The sequence below is a fragment of the Vipera berus genome (assembly GCF_964194415.1).
Source record: "Vipera berus genome assembly, chromosome: 11".
Lineage (NCBI taxonomy): Eukaryota > Metazoa > Chordata > Lepidosauria > Squamata > Viperidae > Vipera > Vipera berus.
The window spans coordinates 11049711-11070482 of NC_138214.1; the positions used below are offsets into that span (position 1 = coordinate 11049711).

General features: G+C 41.4%; 2 long non-coding RNA genes across 2 annotated transcripts; both read left to right on the top strand.

Annotated features, from left to right (window-relative positions):
* The first annotated feature begins 2822 nt into the window (after positions 1 to 2822).
* On the top strand, positions 2823 to 14183 carry LOC308673265. Its single transcript, XR_014027614.1, has 4 exons — positions 2823 to 5605; positions 8596 to 9856; positions 10459 to 10561; positions 12481 to 14183. It is a non-coding gene; the product is annotated as an uncharacterized lncRNA (long non-coding RNA).
* A 3749-nt stretch (positions 14184 to 17932) lies between these two features.
* On the top strand, positions 17933 to 20552 carry LOC308673266. The gene is made up of 3 exons (XR_014027615.1): positions 17933 to 18002; positions 18519 to 18608; positions 19701 to 20552. It is a non-coding gene; the product is annotated as an uncharacterized lncRNA (long non-coding RNA).
* The last annotated feature ends 220 nt before the right edge of the window (positions 20553 to 20772 follow it).

Consider the following 20772-nt stretch of genomic DNA (forward strand, 5'->3'; position numbering starts at 1 on the left):
CACTGGCTAGGAAATCCTTGGCCTCCAGTGTGATCTAAATACAACTCTGTAAATTATATAACTTCTTTTTTTTTATAATGGCTTGGAGTTCCTTTGTGCTTGCGCATCCTTTGATGCTGAATGTATGATCTGAGTCTACAGTGCAAATACTTGTCTTTAAAATGGATATGTTGGAGAACAGACGCTGTGTCTTCTCGAGCTGAGATGTCTCACTGAGATGCGAGGCTTCCTTTGACGTTAAGGCTCATCAGATGATGAGAATATGCATTTTATTTATTGTCTGTATTAAAATAATTTCCAAGACATCCTTCCGAACCTCCCAACAGTTTATAATAAAACCGCTGAACATGTGTTTGAACGAGCTAGCCCATGTCCACTGGAACTGTAGCCTTTCCAGGTTGTCCTCGACTTACAGCCATTTGTTTAGTGACCGTTCAAAGTTACAACGGCATGGAAACAAATGACTTACGACCGTTTTTCAGACTTAACGACCGTTGCAGCATCCCCGTGGTCACGTGATCCAGATTCAGGCGCTTGGCAACTGACTCGTATTTATGACGGTTGCAGCGTCCCACATGATTCCCTTTTGTGACCTTCTTACAAAGTCAACAGGGAAGCCAGATTCGTTTAACAACCACTGTTACTAACTTAACAACTGCAGTGACACAACTACAGTTGTGGCAGGAAAGATCCTAGAATGGGGCAAATATCGCTTAGCAACTGAAATTTTGGGTCTCAACTGTGGTCATAAGTCAAGAACTACCTGCATTATTTTCAAATCCAAAAATGGGTCCTAAGAGAAAGCTATGGTTAAAAGGGGATATTTTAACCAGAACTTATTGTAAGGAGCCATTTTTGATTTCACAATCTTTCACACTCCTTGTTTCTCTCCTTCTCTGAAGCCTGGGGACTTTGTGAAGAGAAGGCTTGTGTATCTTTTAACAATTGCACTGAATGGAGATACCTTTAATAGGATCAGATTTTTCTGGGGTGATACAAGAGGTCTCCTCTGGACACTCTCTCCTTGTCCTCCTTTTTTAAAAAGCAAACAACACAAAAGCAACAAAAGATTACTGCTGATACCTCTGCTTGGACCGTGATCCAATAAGCTGAGGTTTAAAAACATGAACGTATATGGTACTTCATAATGTCCCTCTTGGTTTGTGTGTGAACACTCCATTGTTCATTATTTTCAGGGAAAAGATTGAAACTGCATGTCTATGGAGATTCTCCTTCATCCAGGTCATGGTTGCCCCAAAGGTGCTTTTTCCAAAAGGCAACTGGACTTTCTTGGGTTGTTTTTTTTTTCCCTTTGAAAATGTTTTGCTTCTCATCCAAGGAGCTTCTTCAATTTTTCAAGTTTCGGTTCAAGGAGAGAACCAGCCTAGAACTAAGGAGAAATTTCCTAAAAGTGAGAAGAATTAACCAGTGGAATGGCTTACCACCAAAAGTTGTGGGTGATCCATCGCTGGTGGAGGCTTTTAAGGAGAGACTGCACAGCCACCTTTTTGGAATAGGGTCTTCTGCTTGAGCAGTGGGTTGGGTTAGAAGACCTCTAAGGTCCCTTCCAACTCTTATTATTCTGTAATCTCCCTTTTGGAAAAAGCATCCTTGGGATAGATTGAAACTACATACTGTATGAACATTAAAATTGGTTAAGTAATAGATTCCATTACTTACCCTTTTGCAACATGAATTCTGGTGTTCTCTTTTCATGGGAAGATCTTCATCTTGGTTGTCAGGGGACATCAAACTTGAACCTTAAATATGTTTAAGTGTTATTTTGTTTGGAAAAAAAATGTGGGATGTTATAGACAAAGAGCTTTAGCAAAATTAACATCTGGTATATGAAATGTTTTATTGGATTATTTACTTTACGTAATACTTAAGACTCACATCTACACATACATTTTACAGGCTACCTCTGCAAGATGATGCAACTTTGGATGTGCACTAGATCGAGAGTCTCCAAACTTGGCAATTTTAAGACTTGTGGACTTGAACTCCCAGAATTCCCCAGGCAGCTGGCTGGGGGATTCTGGGAGTTGAGGTCCACAAGTCTTAAAAGTTGCCAAGTTTAGAGACCCCTGCAGTAGACTATAATGTGACTTCTTGGTACATTTGAAATGATCAAAAAATTTCCAACTAATTTCGGGAAGAATGGAACGGGTCATTTTTTCCCCGCCCAAATATTGTCATCTTTTGCTTAGGTGGCTCTTTTTATCTAATCTAATGTTAACCGTATGAAATTAATTGATGGTTATATGAATGGGAAATTGGAAAGAAGCTCAGCAGCACTTTTGATGTGTTACCAAGTAAACATGGCAGCATGTCATGGAGCTCCCAGCTCAATTCAGAAGAAAGTTGGTGTGTCCATGTGATGGGCAACCGTGTTTGCATAGGCATGTAAAAAATTCTGTGAAAGAGAAATATATTCTACAATACAGTAAAGGTACAGCTGGCTGGGGAAAGTTCCTTCAAGAGGTCCATTGATATGAATGGGTGTTGTTGAGTTTCCCCACAGGAATGTGCCTTAACTGGATCTTCATCACTAAATTAGTTTCAGAATTGGCCCTACTTTTAAACTGCTCACTTATGGCCTTGCAACAGGCGCCTTTCCACTGCAGATGCAAACTGCTTAGGCAAATAAGTTTAAAACCGATCCCTTTTAGCCATCTTCCATTCATCTGGAAGTGTCTTCTTCTGTTTCTAGCTTTTAAAAGTAGCCAAGTTTAGAGACCCCTGCAGTAGACTATAATGTGACTTCTTGGTACATTTGAAATGATCAAAAAATTTCCAACTAATTTCGGGAAGAATGGAACGGGTCATTTTTTCCCCGCCCAAATATTGTCATCTTTTGCTTAGGTGGCTCTTTTTATCTAATCTAATGTTAACCGTATGAAATTAATTGATGGTTATATGAATGGGAAATTGGAAAGAAGCTCAGCAGCACTTTTGATGTGTTACCAAGTAAACATGGCAGCATGTCATGGAGCTCCCAGCTCAATTCAGAAGAAAGTTGGTGTGTCCATGTGATGGGCTTCACTTCCTTTTGGGTGCTGACAGGTCCATTTCTACTGCTAGCCCCCTCATTCATAGAATTCATTCAGAATCCAACATCCATAGGAAAAAAAAAATACCTTTCTTAGCTAAGTGGACATAAGGCAATTGAAACATTCAACGTGATTCTACAGAAATTCACATCAGATGCTCTTTGGGAATCACTTAGAAACTTTTTTTCTCCTTGTCAGAGACAACAAACTTAATATTGTAATAATTGGCACAAACAATGAAAAACATGTATTATTAATAATGTTTCCATGTCCTGATGATCTTTTTAATTTCCCAGTAGTATTTTTATCAGGGGGAAAAAACACGTTCAGGTGTTGAACAGTCTCCAGAAATCAAATTAACTCTTGTTACCTATCTAAAACATTTGGGACAGATAATCCAAAAGGCACTTAGAAGGTGAACACAATACAATTTCCTGGAAAGAAACAGGAAAACAACTTACTTTCCCACCAAGAAAGTGTATGGCTTGGTCCTTTTGCTGCCTACAATCATGCCAAGTCTACATTATGTTGACCATGATTTACAAATTGTGGTTTATGGTTCCCTGGGTGAATCCATCACATATAATGTCTTCAATTAAGAGGCTGAACAAGGTATGGCTTAAAATGACATAGTAGCTGAAATTTGGAAGTCACCAATTCAATTAGAACAGAAGGCAGTTCAGTTCTTCTTTTGACACTGCTGATCTGGGAACGCAATCCCTAAATCATGTCGATTTAAGTGGTTATTGCAAGCACGGCTGAGGTTGCATCAGAGATCGTTGCACAGAATGGTGTTTTGTTTTTTTCATATATGCAATGACAACTTTAAGATAGATGGACTTCAGTTTCCAGAATTCTGGGAGTTGAAATCCACCCATCTTAAAGTTGCCAGAGTTGACAGACATCGGCTTAAGGCGTCCCACTGCACAGTGCATCCAACTCCCTATTCTTCTACTGTAGCTTAAGGTAGCATGTTGAGTTTTAAAGAGAAAGGTGTGAGAGAAACATGTCTTATGTTCCTTCTTCCATTGGCAGAGTGTTGGCAACCGAACAGCTGTTCAAAAATCTTTGGGTAGTTGAAGGAAAGGCAATTTGCTGCATTTTCCAGCTGTTAAACCCACTTTTGGTTACAATAAAACAAAGAGATGAGGATTTTTGTCTTCTGCTTTTTTTTCCTTTTTTGCAATGGTGTTTTGTCAAAGCATCTAGAATCCACCTACTTCTGGTCAATGCATGGAAAGAGTGAAGCATGTAATATTAAAAACATATATTTTGTTGCTATTTCGAGTGGTCAAATAGCAAAAAAAGAGTGAACCTTTCAGCAGAGGTAGGGGGTTCTAAGTTGTATAAGTTCAAAGCAAGATGAATGCAAAATAAATAAAAGTTTGGGATCAAGTAATGAATACACTGTAAAAGTCCATTGTGAATTGTAAGCTAGCAGCTCCATAAAAATGCTCCTAACATCAAACTGTCCATCTGACCTCCTCTGAAACCTCTCTAGAAATTTCTCTGCTTTTGGGGGTTGGTAACACTTGGTTTAAAATTTTGTTGATGCTTTGGAAAATTTTGCGTATCTTGTAAAGTTTTTGTTTTCTTAATGTAAGCTGGTTTATTAAAATGTGCCACTGAAATTGAAGGAATGAACATAATGTCCATTCGGACACCTTGGGTGAGTTTTGTAAATTTAGGGTGATTTATAGCTGAATTTCTCTGCGAAACTCAGTGTTTATACTGCAGATTTACAATATGTAAATGGTTATGTGTAGCAAGAAGTCTATGACAGATTCTTATCTTGAGTACCTCCATTGTAACCCAGGATATGTGATCTGGGTTTATTGGTAAAAGGGATTCCACCCATTTGTACTGATCCTGTTTGTTTGTATATGTGTGTGTGTGTGTGTCTGTGTGTGTACTGTACACACTCATATACACATGTACATATACAGTTAACATATTTATAAACTTGTATTATCATAATCCAGAACACACAGAAGAAAAGGTTATTCATAAGAAACTGATTCAGCTATTTTTATATGAATTGTTGGTCTCTGCCTTAACTTTTTTTGTGAAAATTTTGTGCCATAGGATTTTTAACTTATCAACAGATAGCTTGAGAAGTTTGGTTTGAAAAAAATAAAAATAAAAATGTGAATATTGGATTTGGGCTAATGGATACTTTCAAAGTTTCCTGTCTTCATTTAAGGTTCTGAAAATATACACCCTGTATAATTGCATTTATTATTATTATTTTTTACTATGTTTGTTTCCTCTCCCCATTTTTAAGGGGGAAAGAGGCTGGGGCTGGGAGGAAGAGGACAGATTGCATCCACACTGAAATACATACTTTTAATAATTTCAGGAACGGTCATTTTGTTTTCTGACTGCATCAGTTATAGTTTGACAGACGGTTAATAAACTGAGTTGTTTTAGTACAACACTGTAACTGTTAGGTCAGTTTGGTTAGAGTGCAGGACCGCCTTGTCTATTGCATTCAAGGATATTTTTCTATCTTTACCAGATCTAAAAGATTGGAGAAATTCAATAAAGGATAAGTAAGTTGATTTCTGACATTAAGTTTCCAGTTTTTATATTCATGAGCAATGATTTAGAAGAGTTTCCTCTGTTACTCAAGCTTGATTTCATGTTCTTGAGGTCAACTCTAAGGATAGTAGTGTATGCTCTCCTTACTTGGCTTTCAAACCCTCTTTGGCCTTCTGCTTACCTGTTCTATGCCCACACTAGCTACTATATCTTAGCTTGGTTCACAGATTAAACTAGGACAACTTTTGGAGTGAAAGACAGGCAGGCAGGCAGAAAGTTTATTGTGGTCCTTGATCAATAAAAAAAATAGCTTCAATAAAACAAGGCAAAGTTAAGTCCTAACATCAAAGATGGTAGGCAACCTTTTGTGAATGACGTTTACACATAGTATAGCAGAATTTCGGTGATTTTAGAGAAACAGATTTGTTCCGGTTTTAGGATGTAAGATGCACACATAATGATTTTTTTTAAAAAAGTGATTGCAGCATTCATCATAGAAAGTGAATTTGTCATTTTTATACTAACACTTGCCTAGTTAACAGATACAGTAGAAAATTAGGTGGCTTGTCTGGCTCTTGCTGAGAATAATGTGTGAACCAAGCAATTTAGGTTTTAAGCATTTATGTGCAAGCTAGGCTGCTGTTTCTTATGTTAACTAAAGCTTAAGCAAAAATAACAACACCCAAACCTGGCTTAGCATCTTGTTTGAGTTCAGCCATCTTCCTCCAGAATAGAATATTAACAACTTTGTTTAATTGTTTGTTGTCGGGCACCAAATCTGTGAGGTAGCAGCCTCTAAAAATGAACTTTGATGTCTTATCTATGGGGAAAGGTTGGCAAATAGCATAAATATTCACTTAAATAAAAATTGCTAATAGCCGACTATACAAGAGTGGATTTTAAAGGTTTCCGACTTGGCAGAGATGGCGAAGATTTCGGCCTATTTGAAAGATTACTCGCAAGAACATTATATTATGGAATGGAGAAAATGGATTGAGTTTATCCAGAATAAGTATAGGGTCAAGAAGTTTTATCTAGCATTTGAATAAGTCTTCTTTCGTTTTCTTTTTTTCTTTTTTTATTTTGTCTTCTATATATATTTAATAATGCTAAGTTTTGTTTGATCCTATATAAGTTAGAGAGTGATGGATTTTAGAATTTATAGTTGTTAGTATATGGTTGTTTATGATTGCTTTTTTATATATATATACCTTGTATTTAGCTCTGGGAAGTCCGGGGGGGGGGAGGGGGGTTAGGGGGAGGTGGGGGGGGGAGGAGGGAGGGGGGGAGGGGGGGGAAGGGGGGAGGTAGGGAGGGGAGGAGGGAGGGGGAAGGGGGTTTTTTAAAGGAAAACTGTATTTTTAAAACTTTTCAATAAAAAAAAAAATTGCTAATAGCTTTTTCTCTCTATGACTTCCAGAACCGTTGTTAGGTAGGCAGCAAGGAATTGGTTCTGTGGCTGAAGAGGGGTTATTGATCACTTATTTCCAGACTATGGGTGTCCTGCTGATTCAATTACTCAAATGTCTTGCCAATTAATGATGTTCCAAAGTGCAATATCCTGTGATGAGGGCGAATCGAGCAGTGGGCTATAACAAAACTAGAAGCAAAATGACAAAATCCTTTATGCAGCCTTTTATAGTTGATCGACAAGCTTCTGATCGACAAGCTCAGTGGGTTAGGACGCTGAGCTTGTCGATCAGAAGGTCGGCAGTTTGGCGGGTTGAATCCCGAGTGCCGCGTAGCAGAGTGAGCGCCTGTTACTCGTCCCAGCTTCTGCCAACCTAGCAGTTCGAAAGCACGTAAAAATGCAAGTAGAAAAATAGGGACCACTACGGTGGGAAGGTAACAGTGTTCCGTGCGCCTTTGGCGTCTAGTCATGCCGGCCACATGACCACAGAGACGTCCTCGGACAAGCGCTGGCTCTTCGGCTTTGAAACGGAGATGAGCACCGGCCCCTAGAGTCGGAAACGACTAGCACGTATGTGCGGGGGAACCTTTACCTTTACTATAGTTGATTATTCCTTTATAAAAGGAATTTATTCAGTCATCTTTATTCACACTCAACAAACACAAATTCAGGAGTTATAACAAATCAGCAGGGAGCCAAAATCATCCTAATTTTGCCACCTTATGTATAGGATTCAATATTTGAAACTGAGTTGGTTTTGAGAATTATGTGCGTGATCCAAGCTATTAACAGCCCTCTGGTGAGGTGAACCTAACTCACAAAAGCTGATGCTTTTTTCAAATAACAGTAGTTCACCCAGAAAGGTGTTTTTAGACTCTTTGTGTCTTAATCCGGGGCTGAGTTATTTCATGAGGACCCAGAATTGGGAGTCCTGAACTTTGCAGATCCAAGCAGCTGGCCAAGAGATGTGTGAACCTCACAAGAGAATAGCGATGCTTAATAAACCCTGTTGATGCTCTGAATTTAAGTTGAGTATGGCTTCTTCATGGTGGTGCTCACTTACTTTGGACAATAAGGTAACGGAGTCCCTGCAGATTTTACTCCGCTAGTCATTGCCGACTATAGGGGGCGCTGTTCATGTCTATTTTAGGGCCATTGAGCCAGCGCTATCCGAAGACATTTCCCCGGTCATGTAGCCAGCATGACATCATGGAGCACTGTTACCTTCCCACCGAAGTGGTACCTATTTATCTACTCGCATCTGCATGCTTTCAAACTACTAGGTTGGCAAGAGCAGGGCTGGAGGATGGGAGCTCACCCCATCATGTGGCATTGGGGCCTCGAACCTGGGCTGTCGGCTTTCCAACTACAAGCCCAGCACCTTAACCGCTGAGCCCCTCCGTCCTTTGGACAGTGCTGAGCAGAATATACTACAACCTCATCGCTTGTCTGTGAATTGAAGTCCACCCAACGTAAAGTTACCAAAGTTGAAAAACCCTGTTTCTATCCTCAAAAGATAGTGCTTTTTTCAAAGGATGTTTTGCTTCAGCTGAAAGGAAGCCCATCATCCTTATGTCTCATCTGTTGCAGATCTACAGTATTCTCGCTTCTTGGAAGCAAACCAGCCAGGCCAGCACGGAAAAGAGAACGCACTATGGCTGTCTTGATGCGTCATATCTAAGGCAGGTTTGATCTCAGCTACTTCCACACGAGCAGACGGGAACAGGATACAGCCCCTTCCTGTTTTAATAAGGTTAATCAAATCCATACAAAAGAAGCCTTTCACATCTCTTCAAAATTCACTTTTTTCCCCTTCCTCCCTCTGATTGCTTGCTTGCTCACCAACACCAGGAAGAAGGATCCTTTTAGCCTCACTGGGTCCTTGCCAATTGTCGCTGCTTGTGTTGGGCAGAGTTGAAAATCTTACACGGAGTTAGTGTTGCAGTTGCAGTTGCTGGCACCCACCAATTAATTAGCAGGATCAACAGCGAGGTGTATCAGGGAAGGTAGCCTGGAGTCATTCTTGCGATGTGAGGTTTGCAATATTGATGGAGCTATTAGCAGCCTTAGCTGCTAAGGTGCATGAAAAGCTCCAAAGCACCTGAGGGCGGGGCAGGAAGCAATGGGTAGAAGCTTGTTAAAGACAAACCCAACCTGGAATGAGAAATTTCCTGACTGAATGATTAATCAATGGGAACAGCTTGCCTCCCAGAGATTTGGATGGTCCATCATTGGAGGTTTTCAAAGAAAAATTGGACAGCCATTTGTCTGGATGGTATAACATCTCTTGCCGTGGGCAGGGGGGTGGACTAGAAGACCTCTGAGATCTCTTACAGCCGTAGGTTCTCATACTGAGCTGAGACCTCGAGAGAGAGGCAGTATCTACAAGGCCAAACGATAAAGGATCCGTGATCATGTCCAACTCAATTGGAGACACTGAAATTCCACAAGCTGGTAGGCCCTAATTCTACTTGGTTGATCTACAAAACACCAGGCAAGTCTGGTTCCTATTTGGAGAAGAGACCACTGGCAAACGCTGGGGCTGGGGGCTGGAGCCAATGTGGTTCAGGCTCACCCTTAACTGTGGAACCTTCAACTATGGATGCCCTTGGACCATCACCCTGTCAGCCCAATCTTCTTGACCTTTAGAAGAAAGGCAACAGGAGGAGGAAGAGGATGCAGAGAATGGAAAGAAATTTGTGAAGACATTTGCGTCTCCGCAGTCAGTAGAAGTCACACAGCTCAGCTTGGGACCTTTTCACCTTTTTAGGACAGAGAATGACTAGTGGACTGCTGCTTGTCTCTTGCTGTGTGGCGTGAACACAAAACGGGTCTGCCAATTCATTTATCGGTAAGTGAGAAACCCAGGCAGGCATGGCTGGGGATTTCTTTTTATAACCTTGTCTGCATCCTTTCTGAATCGATAAACTAAACACAAAGATGGAAAAAAAACATGTTTCAATTAAAACCCCCCCCACAAAAAAGCAATAATTGGCCATTAAAAACCTAAACTAAATCTATCAGGATACAAAAACTCTATAATAATGGTCTAGATCAGGGGTGTCAAACTCAATTTCATTGAGGGCCGCATCAGCATTGTGGTTGCCCTCAGGGGGCTGGGTGGGTGTGGCCAGGGTGGGCGTGGCATACTGAGTGGGCATGGCTAGAGTGCATATGGCCTACTGGATGGGCAGCTCTACATCGTTCGCATCAAGGGTGCCTATGGGGGCCTGGGCAGGAGTGGGACAGATCTGAGGGTCTCTGGCAGAAGGAGGGTCTCTGGGCCAGGGCCAAGGCAGTGGGGGCCGTTCCCTCACTGTTTCCAGGATGGCTTTGCAGGCCACATGAAACCACTTCGCGGGCCGAATCCGGCCCCCGGGCCTTGTGTTTGACATGTCTGGTCTAGATAGTCATTGACCTAATTCTGTAATTCTGTTCTTTCCACTTGTCCAGAGACATTTAACAAATGGGCAAACCTACCTACAGTACCCATTTTGTGACAACACCCTGAACCTGTCTGAGATGTGTTCTTCAACCCAAAACATTTGGGAACTCTGTGAGTGGATGGGATAGTTAATTCTTTTGTTCTTTACTCTTGCTCTTACTTTGATTGTGACATAATAGCAGTAACCAGGGGTGACCTGATACAGTCTTCCAATATTTGAGGGGCTGTCACAGAGAAGAACGGCTCAACCTATTCTCCAAAGCACCTGAGGATAGGACAAGAAGTTAGGGATGGAAGCTTATCAAAGGGAGATCCAGTCTAAAATTAAGGAGAAATTTCCGGACAGTTAGAAATATTAATCAATAATGGCTTGCCTCCAGAAGTTGTAGGCGCTCCATCACTGGAGGTTTTCAGGAAAAGATTGGAACAGCCATTTGTCTGAAATGGTAGAGGTTCTCCTGCTTGAGCAGGGGGTTGGACCAGAAGACCTCCAAGGTCCCTTCCAATTCTGTTATTCTGTGAATTTGTGGAGTATTGCTGCTAACTTCCTTCCCAGAGAAGTGTGCTATGAGAAGGAGAAAGAGAACAGAACAGAACAGGATCCCACCGTCAGTCTTAGAAGATCCATCAGGTTTGAGAGAAGTTCACAGCTTGATTGACTTTCCTCGCAAGCAAGAATCTTCATCTTTGGAAGCCTAGGAGCCAGCTAGCAGCGTGCAGTTTAACAAAAGAAAAGTCAGGAAATGAGTTCCTAGGCTAGGGAATTAATGTGGTTTTTTTTTTAGAAATAGAGAATGTGTGAAGAGGCCAGAAAGTACATTTCTTGTGAAAAAGAAAGTAGAAATGGCAGCATGACCTATCCTCTTAAAAGATGGGAGTTTTTTTCCCCCCCTTGGAAGGAAAGGTAATGTGTAAACTCATTCTCTGAGTAATACATGCTATCTTACTGACATCTGGTGGCAAAAAAGAACCAAGACTCAGAAGAATGAAAATAGCTGGTTGAAAGGCTGCATTTCCCCATATTTTCCTGGCCTGATTTTCACTTTCCTGGTTTATTTATTTATTTATTTTAATTCCATTTATATCCCGCCCTTCTCCGAAGACTCAGGGCGGCTTACAAGCTTAGCAGTAGCCTTCATTCTATGTATATGCCTGCTTATTAGGGCTTTCACACACACGCCAAGCGGCATTATTACAAAGTCAGCTTAATTGCCCCCAACAATCTGGGTCCTCATTTTACCTACCTCGGAAGGATGGAAGGCTGAGTCAACCTTGAGCCTGGTGGGACTCGAACCTGCACTAATTGCAGGCAGCTGGTGTTACTTAAGGAGGCATTAGCCCACTGCTCCACCAAGGCTCTTATGGATTCAGCCATGCTCAGAACATGGCTTTATACATCGCCTGAATCCACAAAGAAACAAACAAGCAGCATGGGATTTGGTCTTTCCATCTACGTATTGAATGGACAGTATAGTCTTCCTTAACTCCAAAAGATCAAGATGATCATCCCAAGGGTGCTTTTTCAAAAGGCAACTGGACTTGCTTTGTTTTTCCTTGAAGAGGTTTCACTTCTCATCCAAGAAGCAAGGTGATGGATCACCCACAACTTTGGGAGGCAAGCCATTCCACCGGTTAATTGTTCTCACTGTTAGGAAATTTCTCGTTAGTTCTAGGCTGGTTCTCTCCTTGAACTGAACTGAACTTGAAGAACTGAAGAAGCTTCTTGGACGACAAGCAAAACGTTTTCAAAGGAAAAAGCAAGAAAGCCCAGTTTCATTTTGAAAAAGCACCTTTGGGACAAAGCATGACCTGGATGACAGAATCTCCATAGACATACCAAGATGGTTGTTGCCTGTACAAAATCACACCCCTTTCTATGCAGGTCACCTGGGTGTACCTTGAACTTTTTTCTCTCTACCTGTGTGTGTTTTTGAGTCAGTCTTGACTCCTGGTGATGGCCTGGACCAGGTTCTACAGTTTTCTCAACAACATATTCAAAAGTGGATTTTTCCTTGTGTTTTTCTTCCTAGGGCCGAGAAAGGGGACTGGGATCAAGTTCACCCAGTTCTCTCTGTGCCTAAGGTGGAACTAGAATTCCCAGTCTCTCGCTTGCTGGCTGGTGCCTTCACCAGTACACCAAACTGGCTGTCATCCAGAACTTTACTTTCAACACTAATGATGGAAGAATGTTCTTCTTGGGATCTGCAGAGGCAGGCTTTTAAGAAGTGAAGTAAACAATTATCCTTTGTCTACAATCAAAGGGAATCCAGGAGGGATAACCAAGTTGCCTCCATTACATACCTTACTATTTGCTTATCTGCCACAGCACCTATTTAACCTTGGCTGACCTGGGAAACCAAAACAAACCTATAAATAAATACCTGGATGAGAGAATTCCAGGAAATTGCAGGGCTGCACTTAGATACTTTTTTTTATAGTTGATAACGTGCAGGACAAATTAAGTAAGGTCCATGGTCTCTTCTCATTAATTTAAAATGGTGGTCATGCGGGCTCTTCTTTTTCCTAGCTTTGGTTCAATTGTCGGAAGGTTTAAGACTGCTACTTTATAAACTCTTGTTTCCAGTATCTGAGGCGCTGCCACAAGGCAGAGGGGACCAGGTTGTTCACCAAAGCACCAGAGGGAAGGACGAGAAACAATGGTTGGAAACTGATCAAAGAGAGCAGCAACCTGGAATTAAGGAGGAACTTCCTGACAGTGAGGACAATCAACCAGTGGAACAAATTGCCTCCAGACAGGAGATTTTTAAGAAGAGACTAGACAATCACCTGTCTGAAATGGTATAGGTTTTCCTGCTTGCACGGGGCTGGACTAGAAGACCTCCAAGATCCCTTCCAGATTCTATTCTATTCTATTCTATTATTCTATTCTATTCTATTCTATTCTATTCTATTCTATTCTATTCTATTCTATTCTATTCTATTCTATTCTATTCTATTCTATTCTATTCTATTCTATTCTATTCTATTATTCTATTCTATTCTATTCTATTCTATTCTATTCTTATTCTTATTCTACATTCTATTCTATTCTATTCTATTCTATTCTACATTCTATTCTGTTCTATTCTATTCTATTCTATTCTATTCTATTCTATTCTATTCTATTCTTCTTATTCTTATTCTATATTCTATATTCTATTCTATTCTATTCTATTCTATTCTATTCTATTCTAAATGGAAGTATAATAATCTGAATTATGGCTGTGCAACTGGAAATATGTACGTTTGGAAGCTTAATGTCATAATGAAGAAGCCTAAACATGGCCACCTGGATATTCCTCACCATCCTATGATATCGCATCCGAACTCTTCCTTGACGAGTCTGAAGATGGAATACATGGACCAACGTCTGAGGTTAAAAAAAAACATGAGGAAAAGTCATTTGTCCAGTACGGACTCAGGAAAATTAAGATGTTGTTATTGGCGTTGATGTCGGTGTTGGAAACAAAGACGGCTTTGGGGAGAAGGATCAGAGAAGATGTGCACCTGCACAGAGGGAAGAAATGTGAGTGTAGATTTTTTGTGTGTGAGTGTGTGCTGGCCTGTGCAATGAGGGTGGCCCTACCCATTGCTGGCATACAACCTCACAAGAGCCTGCCTAGAACAAATGTGACACTCATGCTACAAACGCCTGCATTGTTTAAGTTGTAGGCAGAATAAAAATGATATTTGTCATGTGGGGAGACTAAATAAACCGTTATACTTTCTACCATTAACCATTCGGAGTATGTTTGTCAAGAGACGTGCACAGAAATGCTTTCGAGAGCATAACATAGGCAAATGCCACATTCTCAGTGTCTGATTTTAAGCCCATTCCATTCCGTAACATTGACAATGGACTCCCTTCCCCCCCCCCTCCTCCTCCTCCTCCTCCTCCTCCTGTTCTAAAAAGGAGCAAAAGCTGTGTGCAGAACATGAATCACACACACATTCCCATCTGTACTATAAACATGTTGGAATAATTCTGCCAAATATTTCTTGTTGAATTTAGGCTTTCTTTCCTGTGCACAAATCCCTCTGCTTGTTCTAATTCTGCCAACTGTTTGATTCAGCTAGTCAGCCCCTTCATTCTACACGGTAGAATGCCACGGTAAAATAGCTTACCTTTGTTTCCATGGCAGATTTCATCTTGTAACAAAACTTTCTTCTGAAGCTCTGAAGGACAATCGTTTAGTGGATTATCCCAATTTTCCTTCATAACGTTCCTCAGGAATAAACCTATCCACCCATGTGTACGATGCTATGGAACTAAGCAACTTTTACACTGGAAGGGGTGCAGAGAGGATTAAAGTAAGATGGCTGGAACCTTCAGAGCTCTAAACCCACCAGAGACCACTGTCCTGGGATTGCCTCGTGAGTAGCAACTGTCTGGAGCATCTATGGACAATCTCAAGTCCTGTCCTTATCCAGGAATTATGAAAAACTGGTCTATTTGCTAGCTCTTCGTTCTGCTGTACTCATTGACTCCGTTTTTAGCAGAACTCTCTTCCCTGTGTTATTTCTTCCTTAGAAAACCCTACTTTCTTGTTTAAGTACTAGATACTAATAGCTTTCTCCTCACCATGGCTTGTCCAGACCATGGTTTTTCTATCTCTGCTCTTCTGTACCTGAAAACTAGAGCTTCACCTTTAGGATTTGAAACTCCCCAAAGCCATTTTTTTCTGATTGTCTTGAGTTAGGCAATGAGTCTCAGAGTCTATCGTGCTAAGTCTTGTCACAAAAGCACACTATGAATCCCAGAGAATAAAGGGTCAATAATTTCATTTATTTTTGGGGTTGTTCCAAAGCTTAAGGATTTGGGAGCATGCTGTGAGTCCATTAACTTTTTGTTTCCCAGCCAAGATGTACAATGCAAACTGAGGCTAGGAACTCTGTCAACTTGCTATGAAACAGGAACATCACCCACTCAATGTTTAATAATCACAATGTGTCACAAACCAGAAAAATAAAGACACCACAAGAAGGGGATCCGTAGAGCAAATGCAAAATAGTAGATGACTCAGACAATCCAATCTGGTCACATGTTTTAGTGAACCTGCTGAGTTACTGGATGATCAGATTCATAGAAAATCATCTTCTTGACCTCCAAGCTGTTAATGTTTTTAGTTCTTAGACCCAAAGAGCAGCCAATCTTGGGATCATTACTTAGAACAAAGCAACCATTTCAGGCCCCCTCTTGGGCAGGAACATCTGAAGGCAGAAATCAGTGTTGTACTGTACGTCCTCTCCTTCGCGTAAGTAAATGTATTGTAATCAGATACACAATCTTATTGTCAGATTTTAAGGAAGAGTCCACTGCCAGTGTAGGAAAGGGAGATTGAGAAGGATACATCTCTTCGCTTCAAGCTCAGCATTGCTCTCTTGTTCCAGGTGCCACCATCATTTAGATAGATGATGGCCCAGATCTGTATGTCCTAAGCCAACAATGGGCATGGAACTTTCCAGAAGTTCACCCCTAACTTTAATAACAGAATAACAGAGTTGGAAGGGATCTTTGAGGTCTTCTAGTCGAACCTCCTCCTCAAGCAGGAGACCCTATACCAGTGATGGCGAACCTTTTAGAGACCGAGTGCCCAAACTGCAACCCAAAACCCACTTATGTATCGTCGGGTGCCGGGTGGGCATGGCCCTTTGGGTGGGCGTGGCCCATTGGGTGGGCATGACTGCAGTGGTAACGGCAGACTGGGTGGGACTAAAAAGTTCAATCCATCGATTCCAACTTTGCGAGATCTTTTTTTTCCCCCGCGAGAAGTTGAAATTGATTGATTGAACCTTTTTTCTTGCACACAGTGGCGGAGGCCTAAAGCGAAAAGGTTTTATAAAACCCAGCTGAAGGCCTAGGACTGGGGCAATGGTGTGTGCCCACAGAGAGGGCTCTGCATGCCACCTTTGGCACCTGTGCCATAGGTTCGCCACCACGGCTCTATGCCATTATGGACAATAACTATCCAATCTCTTCTTAAAAGCCTCCAGTGATGGAAGACCCACAACTTCTGAAGGGGAGTCATTCCACTGGTTAATTGTCTTCACTGGCAGGAAAATTCTTCTTAGTTCTATGTTGGTTCTCTCCTTGATGATTTTCCATCCTGTTTCTTATCCCTTCTGTGCTCTGGAAAATAGGAAAATAGAAAATAAAACTTTACTGTGGAATTAAATTGGCTAGTCCTTCACTGTTATGTATGGGGTGTGAGCAGCAGCTCTGCAGGTACCACCAGGGGGCGCTGTGCTGTGGTTGGATTGGCTGAAAGGGTTTCGGTGGGAGATACGGATGGATGGATTGGCCAGAGCATCACCTAGCTAAGTATATAAGGGGTCCAGCTAACCCCTTTTGTCCAGTACGCGCCTACCACAAATAAAGAGCTGACATGCGGTACTCATCTGCCTCTTCATTGCCATGCGGTCCACAACCCACTACACAATATTCACTTTTAGGAGAATTTTTACAATTATTTTAATATTGATTAGCAGATTTTTTTAAAAAAAAAATCAATGACATGGCCTCTACATCTGTAGAATAATGAAGAGCACCGTCCATTTTATTGGCTGCCTTGGCTCCTTTTATTGCAAATGATTACATTGGTCTTGGAAATATTTCTCAGATTTGATGTCTTATCCAACAAGAGATTGACAAAAACATAGTCATATTTACCATTCTGGCCCCAGTTAGCTCAGGCCAAAGACTCTTCCGACTCGTTTTTGAAACACAACTTCATGTAGGGTTCACAGATACCTCCAGGAAGAGAGAATGTCTATGTCTAGGGAGGTCTGTTGTCAGGTCAACATCCAAAGCCCCTTTCAAGAAGGGGACTCTCATTATTTGGGGCTCCCTCCCATCCTGCAAAGGCCTCGACATGGACCCAACAACCCAACCACAAGAGTGATTGGCTACAAGCTGTTTAGTGTGATGCCTTTTGGGTTCAGCAAGCTTGTCTGGATTGTGTCTCCATCTACACTTTCTTCCTTTTCTTCTAGTCTGAGTCATGTCTCAAGCACTTTGTCAAGAAGGTGGGGCAAGTGCAGTCCCCCCCCCCAGATATGATAATTTATTCCAGAGAGACTTTAAACACACGCGCAAAGAGAGACATTGGCCTTTTCATTTTAATTTTCTTATAGTTCCTTGTTCTGTCTTTTACAAATTGTCTCTGGAGCAGAGTGGTCTCTGGTAGTTTAGCAAATGTTTAATTCATATTCTAGAGTGTTTTGTTTGGATGCTATTTGTTTGGAACCACACATTCACCTCCTGTAGAAAAAAGATATCCAATTACTAAAACTGACCAACTTTTTAGTTTAAACAAAGAAATCTGTCCACATACCAATCCTTAGTTTCATTTCCCATTGAAGGACACCTGAATCTACATGAGAAAAAAAAATTGCTTACTAGTGTGATCTAACATAAGACTTCTAACCTTTCAGCATATTGCTTGGTCTCTGTCTACCTTGATGTCCACTTTGGCAGCAAACAATATGTTTAGGCCAAACATATTTGATTTTGTTCATCTGCTCTTTGGGACAGCTTGCAGTGGCTTGAGGAGTGTGTATTCTGTAATGCTTCATTTTGGTGGGGGGTTTTTTCTGTTTTAATTGTGAATATTTTATGTCAGTCAGCAGAGGGCAGCATCTAGCTGACCAGATTGAGAGAGGAAAGAAAGAAAGAGAGAGAGAGAGGGAGGGAGGGAGGGAGGGAGGGAGGGAGGGAGGGAGGGGGAGAGAGAGAGAGAGAGAGAGAGAGAGAGAGAGAGAGAGAGAGAGAGAGAGAGAGAGAGAGAGAAAGAAAGAAAGAAAGAAAGAAAGAAAGAAAGAAAGAAAGAAAGAGAAGGAAGGAAGGAAGGAAGGAAGGAAGGAAGGAAGGAAGGAAGGAAGGAAGGAAGGAAGGAAGGAAGGAAGGAAGGAAGGAAGGAAGACAACACTCTTAGATAGGAGTAAGTCTGATTGGTGCTTTGATGGGAAACCACGCTAAAACCCCATGATGATAGGCTGGATGGAGAAGCCAAAAAAATTCCATTCTTTTGCCAAGAAAGCCTCACGGATGCATTTATTTAATTCCCAGAAGCTGACTAAAGAGAATTTTCACCTGGATTTTTATTTTTGGGAGGAAGCTCAAGCACATGGGTGTACATAGGGTGTACAGCAAATGAAGGTATCTGTGAAATATTTGCATTTATTTATTATTGAAATGTTATGCGTCCCATTTTCCTTATAAGGTGACTCAGAGTGAAGTAGTCTGCTTGTTAATACAGATCAACTAACAAGCCCCAATTGCAAACCTGGTGGTCTGTTAAAATGACTGCGCTGTACTACATGCTTTCTGTTTCCAAATGGGTTCCTGCTTCCCGATGTGCGCGCGCAAGTGTGTGTGTGTGTGTGTGTGTAGCCATGTGTAGTCTAAAAAGATGCCGAGTTCCTAGAAAGAGAACAGAAAAGAGCCACAAAGATGGTAAGGGGCCTGGAGGCTAAACCTTATGATGAATGGTCAAGGGAACTTTTAAGTTGAACTCAACTTCAAGGACATCACAAGAAGGTTTTGTTATTTTGTTTTGATTTTGCAGCTGTGCAAAAGTTGTTGGCCTTTTGCCTTCTTTCAAGATTCTTTGACCGTCTTTCCAATCTGGCTTTCAATCTTGGGATTTCTTATAGGTCTAGAGTAAAGCAGAGCAGAGCAGAGCAGAACAGAACAGAACAGAACAGAACAGAACAGAATAGAATCCATGGTGGTGCAGTGGTTAGGATGCATCATTGCAGGCCAACTCTGCCCACAGCCAGGAGTTTGATCCCGGTTGGCTCTAGACTGACTTAGTCTTCCATCCTTCTGAGGTCAGTAAAATGAGGACCCAGATTGTTGGGGTCAACATGCCGGTCATTGTAAGCCACCCAGAGAATGCTATCAAGCACTGCGGAGCAGTATATAAGTCTATTGGTATTGCTACTTCCTTTTGTCCCAGCTATGGGAGAACATTTTTGGAAGATGTCTTCACCCTGGAGAGATGATGAATGGGAAATGGGAAGTAAGGATTTCTAGATTGTCTTTAGACCTACCTTCGTGTAGACGAAGTTTGAATGGAAACATTAGAAACATAATAAACTAATAAGAGAAAAAGACCTAGATGTCCATCGAGTCTGCCCTTTGAGTGTATTCGAATTTTGTTTTCTTTTTAATTAATCATTTTAATTTTTATTTCCTTTTTTTATTTTGATTTTTTGTTGCCGGATGGTGGACCATGTGTTTATCCAGAGCATATTTAAACTCAGTTACTGATGATGGCTGATGACTAACCTGAGGGAGCTCGGGTGTTCGGTGACCCCTGTTGTTAAATGTTGTTTTCTCTGTGTCTCTCTCTGCCTTGTGATCATTGGCCATCCAGACTGCACAATAAAATACAAGCTGACCTCATCTATTGCTCACTTTCCCATGCTGAAAAAGGCCAGTTGACTCAGAATGCTGTTAATCTGGGCCTCTCGAAGCTGCAACTCACCCACTTTTTTCCAAGCTGTCAAATAAATCCACCCATTCCACAGTTGGAATCCTGGACAGTTGATTTCCATCTTTATTTCTCTGTGTTACTTACTTACATGAACACACCTGTGACAGCCTTACATGCTTCGCAGTGTCCTATGCATGACACGTAATGCCATTTTAAGCTACTGGTATTATTATTATTTTTTGCAAGGAGCTTTTAATCTGACTCTGAACAAAGGCTAAAAACAGAGCCTTACTGTAACGGGACCTCTGAATAGCTCTTCTGTTCCACAAAATTAGCCCAGACTTGAACATAAGTTGGCTGAGTTAGATCCATTTTGGAAAGTGAGCCCCTTTTATCACCTTGTTTTCTGGGTTGAGAACCAACCTGGTCTTGTCAAACACACTATGCAGTCATCCATCAATGAACAGCCATTCAACATATTCATCCCATCTTGCGCAGAATTCAATCTGCAGAGTGTATCCAATGGTTAAACATACAATATAAAACTAGTCAGGTTTTGTCCTTAGTTTCAGATTTCGTTGCTCTGGTCACACCCCAACCAATCTTCTCTTCTCTTCTCTTCTCTTCTCTTCTCTTCTCTTCTCTTCTCTTCTCTTCTCTTCTCCTCTCCTCCCCTCCCCTCCCCTCCCCTCCCCTCCCCTCCCCTTCTACTCTACTCTACTCTACTCTACTCTACTCTTCTTCTCCCCTCTCCACCCCTCCCCTCCCCTCCCCTCCCCGTTGTTTTGCAATTGAAGAATAGGAGAGCCTATATTTGATCTACCTCTACGTTTTGTTGCTATAAACTTCCCAAGAAGGCCATAAAAAATGGAAGGCAACAAT